Source organism: Brassica napus, chromosome C5 (assembly GCF_020379485.1).
Source record: "Brassica napus cultivar Da-Ae chromosome C5, Da-Ae, whole genome shotgun sequence".
NCBI lineage: Eukaryota > Viridiplantae > Streptophyta > Magnoliopsida > Brassicales > Brassicaceae > Brassica > Brassica napus.
The window spans coordinates 46,087,697-46,098,426 of NC_063448.1; the positions used below are offsets into that span (position 1 = coordinate 46,087,697).

The 10,730-nt window shown below is 30.2% G+C and overlaps 1 long non-coding RNA gene across 1 annotated transcript; it reads left to right on the plus strand.

Moving 5' to 3' along the window:
* The first annotated feature begins 1,867 nt into the window (after positions 1 to 1,867).
* LOC106422474 lies at positions 1,868 to 3,552 on the plus strand. Its single transcript, XR_007323878.1, has 3 exons — positions 1,868 to 2,496; positions 2,816 to 3,232; positions 3,329 to 3,552. It is a non-coding gene; the product is annotated as an uncharacterized LOC106422474 (long non-coding RNA).
* The last annotated feature ends 7,178 nt before the right edge of the window (positions 3,553 to 10,730 follow it).

Sequence of the window (10,730 nt, forward strand, 5' to 3'; positions counted from 1 at the left end):
TTCTGAAAACTCATTAAAATTTGCTAAAAATAAACTTAGTTATTATTATAAATTAGAGTTATAAACCCGCACTCAGTATAATTATATTTTAAATATAATCCATTAGAGATTCAAAATAATCCTTTGCTTTATGATCTATTAAATATAATCCTTTGGTTCATGATTCATTAGAGATTCGAAGTAACAAAATAAATTCGCTTTCCACAATGTAAAACATAATATCTAACTATTACAAAACATTTATATATAAAAAGGTTAATATTTTTTTGTCAAAAGGTTAATATATTTTTATGAGATTATTAAAATATAATCATATTTATTATACTTATGTTTTTTAATGCCACTGTAAAAAAATATTTTATTTATTAACTCCATTAAAAATATTAACAGTTAGCCATTAAACTAAATTATTTTAACAAAACAATTAAACAACCACAAAATGAAAGCTCACGGAGTTGTTATAATATATTAGCAGACCATTTTTTTCTAATTGAAACTGTACTCACACATAAAAAACTACACCAGTATTATATAATATTCAACTTTTTTTCAGATTAGATGTCGTTCTAATTTTTTCACACTAATTAAGAAAAATGTTAAATGTTCAGTTTACCCCTATTTAGTTATTTAAAATTTATTGATTTTTTTCTACTATTATGTAAGGATTAAACAAAATTAACGCATTAATTCGAAAGCCTACAACCTTACTCACACCACATCTAATTTTTCATGCGGTTGACCTTCGGTAATCATTTCCTCGCACAGATCATTTTGTAAAGCAAACAACACTAACACATATTAGTTCCAAAGCAAATCTAAGACACTACCAATAAGAGCTAAAACGTATTTTTTCCATGCCCAAACATCTTAACAACCATAAACATTATTATACATTTTTTCAAATCCTAATATAAAACATATACAAAGAAAATATACAATAATATAGACATATACATCATACGTAAATTATATCCCGTCCGTAGGGCGGGCCGATCCTAGTCTATATATATAAAGGGGAGTTTTCTCTCACCTCCTTCTGCCATATCAGCAATCACCAAGGAGCAAATTTGGACACGTGTCATCTAAACTAATTCAACGAAACTAAATTTTGGTGACGTACCTAAATCGCTTCATCACTTAACCTTTTGTGGGTTTCTTCGTGGGCTTCTTATTTTAATTTGGGCCTTCGTAGCCCTACAACTCTACTACGCCACGATCACTATCTTTGTCTTCTCCCAAACCGTTACCTCCACCGCCAGTTAGAGACCCACGTCGTAACATATCTCCGTCAATTTCTACAACCCACCTTCCCCCGTCTACGTTATATTTGATTCCTCTTCCTCTACCTTCTTCGAACCTGTAATTAGCTTTGTGGTACTAATAAAAAATCTTATTTGATTTATTATGGGCAAATCTCCAAAAGAACACTAAGTTTATATCACAAAAATAGCATTTAAAAACTAAAATGACCAAAATAGCATTTATCCTTTGAAAATTTTAATTTTTTTTATTTTTCAAAATTTGAAATCTTATCCCCAAAACCTCATTTCTCAACTCTAAACCCTAAACTCTAAACCCTAAACCCTAAACCATAAACCCTAAACCATAAACTGTAAACCCTAAACCCTAAAATCTAAACCCTAAACCCTAAAATCTAAACCCTAAACCCTAAATCATAAACTCCACCCTTTAACTCTAAACCCTAAGTTTGTGACTTTTGTTAAAACATTAAGTGCTATTTTTGTGACTTTTGAACTTGAGTGCTAGTTTGGGAACATAAACTTGGTTTAGTGTTATTTTTGTCTTTTTCTCATTTATTATTCTTGAAATTGGAATTTTGTTTTTGGGTTTTGTAGGACAGGGAAAAGATGAGAAGGCTATTGTAATCGTTTCAGAAACAAACATTGAGAGCCAAAGAAAGAGAATCACGACAAGCTAAAAGAGATTTTCGGAAAATATCTTATTGAAGTTCTCTCCTCTGAACTCTCTGAGGATTTCATGGTAAAATATCTTTGATGCGTACTGAGATTAGAGAGTTGTTTTGTCTCTTCTATAAAATGAAACATGAAAAAAAAAATATCAGATATATTCGCAGAAAGCGTGATTTTGTGCACTTATGATCCAGCACAGAGAGAGATGCAAGATTGCAAACAAGGTCTTGAATGTGAAATGAAAAGCATAGAGAAACTAAAGTTTCCGTAGAGATCTCTTACACAACTTCTATGAACACATATGGTTTTGTGAGGAATGCTTATTGTTATCTCCTTGATTCATCTCTTGAAGACACACTGCCTCCTCTGACCTCTGTGTGTTTTCCTTTTCCAAATGTTTTTTATGATACTTTCTCACTTTCATTATTTTGTTCTTTTTCTTGTCTTTTAACAGGCTCAAATATGTTGATACGAAAATGAGGAGACGTACTCGCCATAAAAAAGAAAGGAGGACGAGGATGGAAAGCAGACGTGGAAAAATCAAAGAAACAAATTCTGATCAAAGGTAAAAGCGTTTTCTACTGTAAAATATTGCAGGATCACATTGGAATATCATCTTTACAGGAAGATATTCGCATTGCAAAACTATATACTTTTAGTAAACTCTAAGTACACTTTGAAATTTTCATGTCTTTTAGTTTGTTTTCTCCAGAGTTTTGCTTTTAATAAAGGTCTTTTGTTAACTTCAATATGTTTCTCGAAGAAGCATTCCTCATCGTTCTGATATATTTTATCAACAAGCACCTAGATTTCACGTGTCGCATTGCACATAATTCTGTTGGATGATGTTTCTTGGTTGCTCAGTTGTGCTGTCCACTACTCAGGTTTGGGCTCAGTTGCCATACTATGGCCATGGCTTATTTGAGGCGAGAATGTAGGAAAATGGTAATGATGTTTATTTCTTTCTCTGAAGTGAATGTTTCCCTGATTTTGTTACTTTCTTGATACAAGCATTATGAATGATATTGTAGGCGATGATGGGCCATCCATACAACAATATTGGAAGCGAGAGAGAGAGAGCAGCCGAAGCAATTACGAAACTTCAGAACCCATATGAAGTAATGATTGATATCGCGTACCATAAATTTGTCTTGATGCATTAAGTTCCCCCTCTCTGATCTACCTAGCTGGCCTCTACGTAATGCTTGAATCTATACAACGGAAAGCATATGCAGATGATTTAAAGAAAGAATAACAAATAAACTACTTTCAGTGCAGTGGTTTAAATTCCTTCTAGGAAGGTATGTTTATATTCTTTTGCAACGTGTCATTTCTCTGCGTAAATATTTTCTTCTCTGACCCTCAACTAAGACACTCATCTTTATTATATGCTGCAGGGACGTGTCTCTAGCTTTGGGCTCTGGAAGCTCAGAAGGTGAAGCAGAAGAAGCTTTAAAAGAGTATGAAATGTGGAAACATGCCTGGTTTCTAACAAAGAAATCAAAATATAGAGAAGGGTGGTGTCAGGTTTTTCAAATACTTCTATGTAGAGATCTTTAATCTTTTGGTGTTGAAATACTTCTATTATTTGCAAGCAATCACATAATTTCAACTGAACTGAACTAAGGTTATGTACTCACTCATGCAAGTGAATTCAAAGCATCAAAACATCTAAGTAGAAAGAAGATTTAGACAACTTTGATGATCTCGAAGAAGTCTCTACAAACACGAAAAAAGTAACAAATTAGGAATAAATCTATCAAATATCTAACTGTGTGATTACTTTGATGAATCTATAAGTAACAAAAAAAACCCCATGGGCATCTTTCAAAATGATGAAAGCTTTGATCGCTATTGCTCTACCCTCAATAATTCTTTCTCAAAAAAGAAGAAGGCCCATTTCTGAGATAGGACATTCATTAATTGAAATATCGTTTAGGAATTGAATTGTGGACATAAACCCTAAAAAGAGAAATTAAATTTTACCAAGAAATTTTTTTTTAATACCTTTTAAATTTGAATAAAAACCACTCAAACCAGAATATTTTTTTTTTGTAGTATTCAAGAGTAATAAAAATCGTGAGTCTGTAGATTTTAAAAAAAAAAATATAATTATGGTCTAACTTGGTAAATTCAAAAAAATATATCGAAAGACCAATAGTTCTTTCCTTACTGATAAATTTGAAGCACAGGTTCATGGATGCCCTCTATAAATTTACTTGATAGCTCCAGTGATAATACACAGTTTGAAGATGAATGTCGAGCTATTATTTGAGCCCTTTAAATCTGCATTTTTTTTTATTACTAAGCCTATTTGAATCAAACATGACTTTCAAGCCTTTTAGCAATGTTAACTTCATGATGTATCATGTCCTCAAGCTATGATTAATAATTTACTTTAAACATATTTAACTTTTTGTAATTAGTAATCTTCTCAAAAGAAGAGCAAAGATGATTTGAACGTATTAGTCAAGCTAACTTTAGCACATATACGATCTCTGACAAAGAATCTAATGTGAATTAACACGCAAAACAGTCGGAAGTTTTTAATGAGAGAGTTTTGGTCAGCAGATGAAGAAGATTTTGGAGCTTTATTAGGTAATTATGATGATGATGTTAGAAACAAGTACACATTGAACCTTATGCAGAATTGGTTAAGGCACTCATAGAGAATTATTGGTAACTTTCTATAAGTCACCATCATCTACACCCTTTCGTTGTTTTTTAACTTTCTGTTTTGGCAACAAATGGTCTCAATGCTACTCTTTGTACATGTAACACCGGTTTAATTCTTATTGATATTCGCACATTTATAAAAAGAAAAGAAAAACACACGCTGAAACTGATAATAGAGAAAACACACTACATAGAAGAGCTTAAAGAATACTTCTATTACAATAACGTTAAGAACTCCACCACCTCAAGCGATCAGCCAATAATTTTTCAGTCGGATATATTTTTATGTTATTATTTTGTTATGCTTATGAAATTTGAAACTTTAATAAGCCATCATGTTTACTAAATAACTAATAAAAAGTATTATCTGTCTACTTCCATTAATATGTTGATAAATCTTCTTCCTCAACCAATTTATATATATATATATATATATATATATATTTTTTTTTTTTTTTTTTTTTTTGATAATCCAGGTACCCGGACCTCTCACTTAGTCCGACTGTCCCACCGCGTCCAACCGGAACTGGCGAGGAAGATCCTGGAGGCCAAACGGAAACCATGTTAAATCCGCTGTGGCTGGGACTCGAACTCGTGATGGCGGGCCCCTCAGCCGAATTTATATTTCATAGTATGCACACAATGACATGTTATTAAAACAATATAGCTTAACTTCAAAGACCAAACCACAATGCCCATCAGATAAACTCTTTTCTCAAGAACTGGCACCACCATAAAGCTGAGTACTACTATACAAAATAACTTACCAATACATCTAGGGGTTAAATAAATATTTCTACCACCACAAAATTTATCAAAGGACTCAACCATCTTCAACAATTTGAAGATGTAAACTATAAACAACAGTACACTAAAGATGTAAACCATTAATATTCTTTCCTTTCGTTGTTTCGAAAAAGGAAAGAATATATGGATAAGCTATCATGTGAAAATGATCAGCCCAAGTTCGAACAATGTTGGACCATGATTAAGAATTCACTTACTAGATTTAAAATCATTTGAAGGCAAAGTGTTTAACCAATGCGTCTACAATGAAGATCCTAACAAATTGCCACATCCATGATATGAGCAAAACATGCAAGGATTGTTATTGCTTTAGGAGGATGGCAAAATTATTATCTTCATTCACATAAGATAATCATAAAACAAACACATATATTTACATGTTTTCCTTTTTGGAACATCTACTTTACTTTATGTTTTAAGTTCAACTATATTTACTCTATTTTTATTGAATCGATATATGAAAACCACACATGTTGTTTCTTTTTGATCTAAGCAACTTTAAAACAAAGTAATATACTACTATCACTAACCAATATCAAATGGAACAAAAAAACAATTTTGAACTTATTAAAGAATAAAACATACGAACCCGGCGCGTAGCGCCGGAATGCCACTAGTACATGCATATACTAGACAATTATCATAATTTAATCCCTTAAATTTTAAACCAACAAAATGAAAAATCTAACTAAACAAAATTTACAATACCCATAAAAGATCAGGACTATTAACACAACAAATATTAAAGACCAAGAACCAGAAAATACTATAAAAAAGCAATACCAACAAAATACAAGCTAGAATGCACTTGACATTTACAATACCCATAAAAGATCAGGACTATTAACACAACGAATATTAAAGACCAAGAACCATAAAAACAACTATAGAAATGTAATACCAACAAAACACAAGCTTTAGTAAAAAAAAACACAAGCAAGAATGAACTTCATGCCAAGAAATATGTAATATTGGTATTTCAATGTAACTTAAGAAAAAAGACACCAAATTGGAAACATTCGCAAATATATAGTAACAATCAAAACATCCGAATACAAATCCAAAAAGCAAATAAAAATTGCATACAAAAGAAAAGAATTCAAACAAAAAATACATTACATCCATACGCGCGGGACCGATTCTAGGCACCATGCATTTACGTTAGTACATTTTGAAATAAAAACATACAATAGCCTTACACTAATCGCTATTTTTTTTATCAAATCACTATGTTATTTTGATCGAAAAAGGTATTAAATAATTAGCTATGTTTTGACCAAAAGATAAATAATTAGATATGTAGGAACACTTATACACACAGTTAAAAAACCAGAGAAATGCTTTGGTTTAAATGTTAACTAATTCATTAACTAAACTAATTGGTTAAGCAAACCAGGTCATTACAGTTTTATAAAAAAACATAAAATGCTTCTACTCATTTTTTTTCTCATTGAAAAAGTTTCAGTCAAAATGTAACTAATTCATTAACTAAATCAATTAGTTAAGCAAATCGGGTTAAGTAAATTTTGTTGGTGTTATATAATCATAAATTTTTGAAAAATTTAAATATTCTTTTAAAAAATATATTATTGGTTGTAAATTTAAGGAGATAGTCCATTAAATTACTTAGAGACTAATTGGAAAAAATGTAATAAATAGTTTTAAGTGAATTGAAACATTAAAACAATTTAACCAATTAAACACCATAACTAAAATTTAATTAATTTTTGATCATTCAGCTCTTCACTTTATATATAATTTTGAATAACAAAAAAATGGATACACAATTTTCTGAATAGCGTAAGACAAAAAGATTGAATAATTTAAAATTATTTTATATTTGTCGATAGCTACTTATATGTTTATGATAAATTATAAAATTTATATATTAAAATAAACATACTAAATATATAATCAAAATTTAAATTTAAACAAAAACCCGGGCGTAGCCCAGGCCGGTCCTAGTATATATATATATCAAATGTTTATATTATTTTTTCAAATCCAATAATTTTTCTGTTTACATTTTTTTTCTATTAAATTAATTGTTTGAATCCATCACATGTATTTTTGTTTCTTATTATTATATATATATCTTATTGGATTTCTACTTAATTATTAGAGAAGTAACATATATTTTCTTAAAATTTAAAATTATTTTATATTTAACATCTTATTATCAAGATTAAATTTACATGTATTTTTTAATTTAATTTTTAAATAATAAACAATTTAATTTGATAATTTAATTTGATAGTTTTAAGAATTTAAAAAAATTCATATACACTAATCTTTAAGCATTTAGTATTAGTTATTAGAACATATGATCAAATGAACTAATGAATTTTAAACAAAAAAAACATTGATAATTGTTTTTAATAAGTTACAATTGAAGGTATATTATTAAAATATAAATTTATATGTAATGTAATTCAAACACATAAAAATTTAAATAAGCCTTTACAACAATATATAAATCTTATCTATTAAAACATTATATATCTTATAAATGGGCCAATAATAGGGTGGGCAAAAAAATTGAACCAAACCAAACCGAACCGACCCAACTAAACACAAACCAATCTAAACCAAACCAAAATATATTTCCAAACCATTTGGTTAAAAGTTTTATCAATCCAAATGGTTTGTTTTTGTTAAAAAAAAACGATGTGATTATCGAATTATATTAACTAATTATATTAATAATATTATAGTTTAAGATATTTCTTTACATTTTTACCACAAACAAAATTAAGATATTTAACCATCTAACCTAAAAAACTATTTTTATACATTTTACTTATAAATAAATAGAAGAAATACATTAACAATAAAATAGAAATATAAATATCATAAACTATCACCAAAACAAACAAACTACTTATGATATATATATGTTTATCATAAACTATGACCAAAACAGAAAATTACTATGCGAAAGCTTATATGTTAGTTTCTTATGTACGATTCTTTATATGGTTAATTTGGAAAAAATATACCATAAATTTATTATGTTTTAAAAATTGATAGATACATATATATTATAATATATACCAATTTAGAATTGAAAAAAAATATTTATATAAAAATAAATGAAAACAAAAACTCGCGCGGTTACACAGATCGAGATCTAGTTCATTTTAAAGTTATAATCTGGTGTTTTTAAAAAATTTATATATGGTGAGGATTTAGTTTAATATTCACAAATTTTAAATTACTTATCAAGATTGTTGTTGAATGAATGTAATTTGAAGAAGTGGTCTAAGTCTAAATCTTTAAACAACTCTCCATGATGTGTTTGAGTCTCCATTTTACACTCTTTTCATCGTCACTGTTACCAATGAAATGTGTTCAAACTTTCAAACATCGTAATTACTACCAATTTTCGTGTTTAATTTTAGACTAACTACATATGTTGTTTTGAGTCCAGTTATTCATCGTACCATGTTACAAAAAGAACATACGAATTATTTGAAAAATGTAATCCATTGGAACAAATTGACACTAATTAGTTTCCAATATATGGTGTAAGATGAAATACTTTCGACAGCGGGCAATTCTCACACATTGTCTTCCTATGTTTTTTATGTTTTTTTTACTAAAATTTGGTGCAATTGTCTTTCTAAGTTCTTTATGTATCTTAGATAATTTATTAGTCAAATAATTTAAAAAAGGTTCCCAACTTGGATTTTGATATATAAACTTTATGCGTATATGGTCTTGAAAATCTTCAGAAACATTTAATCTTTCTATCTTTTTGTGCAAAGATCACTTTGTCCCCAAACAATATCTTCTTCTTCTGAGATTTTTCCAGACATCAGGAATAACTCAGGAGAGAGAGAGAACTAAAAGCTTAAAAGTCACGAAACTTAGCGGATAGTTATTAGAAATCTAAATTAAAAAAAGGCTGCAATGGTTGCCATGTGCCCCAGAAAGGCAGCAAGAATAACATCATTCCACCGTGTATTCAATGGATAGAAACAGCCAAAGCTCAGGGACACACGTTGCTAAATTATTTAGACTCCCCTTCCCATGTCATTTAGCCCGGTAATTAATTTGACAAATACTTTTGAAGATTGAGTATCATCTTCAGAGGCTTTGGTTTCACCTTGTTCATGTATTAAAGAAAGAAACAAATTTCTAGTCTCAAGCTTAAGAATTGATTAGTGATTAAAAGATGAATGGTAAATTTGTCCAAAAAAAGATTAATGATAACACTTAGCACAATTGTCTCTAGAGGGAATTTATTGGCAACTGTTTCGGGTTTATCAGTGAACCCATGCAAAAAAAATTAAGTCTTCAACAATCTGGAAATAAACGCTGATTTAAAAATAAAAGGACTAAACAAAAACATTGCTATAGATCTTTTACAACTCCCGAACATAGAAAGGAGTTTGTTTTATAAATTATTACCTCAGAAGCTGGGATCTCTATGTTTACAGATGACCCAGGTTAACGACAACTTCAGAAACAGCTTCGTTGGAGAATCAGCTTCGTTGGAGAATTTGGTATCATCATCTTTTTCGTTACCACCGTACTGAACCGGGATCTCCTCTGCAGGAAAGTACCTTCATCAAGCCACAATGCATTAATGTTATGGTAAAGATTGACTTTTAGAGCATAGTATGGGGTTCTTACTAAGAAGAGTCTCTGTGACATTAGCTGGAGGAGTCACAACAAACTTGCTCTTCGTTCTTTGTGTTAAGAATGGAGAGATGAGAGTGCTGCCAGCTTAGAACCCATTAGATCTCTAAGGCACAGGATCGATACACCTCAAGCTCGTTTGTAAAGATCGAGCCGTTTGGATTAGGTTTCTCTTTGTTCCATGAGCTGTTTGTCTTCGTCCAACATCGTCCCCGACTTCTCCTTCTGCACCATTTATTTTATTGAATCAGTAGAAAGTTCTTTCCATCTTCAATATGAAAGGGTAATAATATTTTTTACCTCTTTCCTGTCGACATGAGTGTAGAAGAAGTTGAGGGATATCATAGCTTCTCTAACTTGGTAGTAAATAACAGTTTTGGGAAGAGAGTTTCTCAGTGAGTCAAAGAGCATGTTTATGTAGGCACTTACGTTGGATCCTGAAATAATTAATTTATAGGCAAGTCACATTCGATATGTATCATTCGTAATAAGGGAATGCAGAGACACGAACCAAGCTACCTGAAGTGATTATCGGAGTAGATGTCTACGTTTTGTGATGGGGCATTTCTCGGGTTTGGTTTCTCTTTCTTGGGTTCAAGGTGCAGTTTTCTGAATAACTCAACTGTGAGGTAGCTGGATTCCATGTCCACCAGAACAAAACCGTTTCCTGCT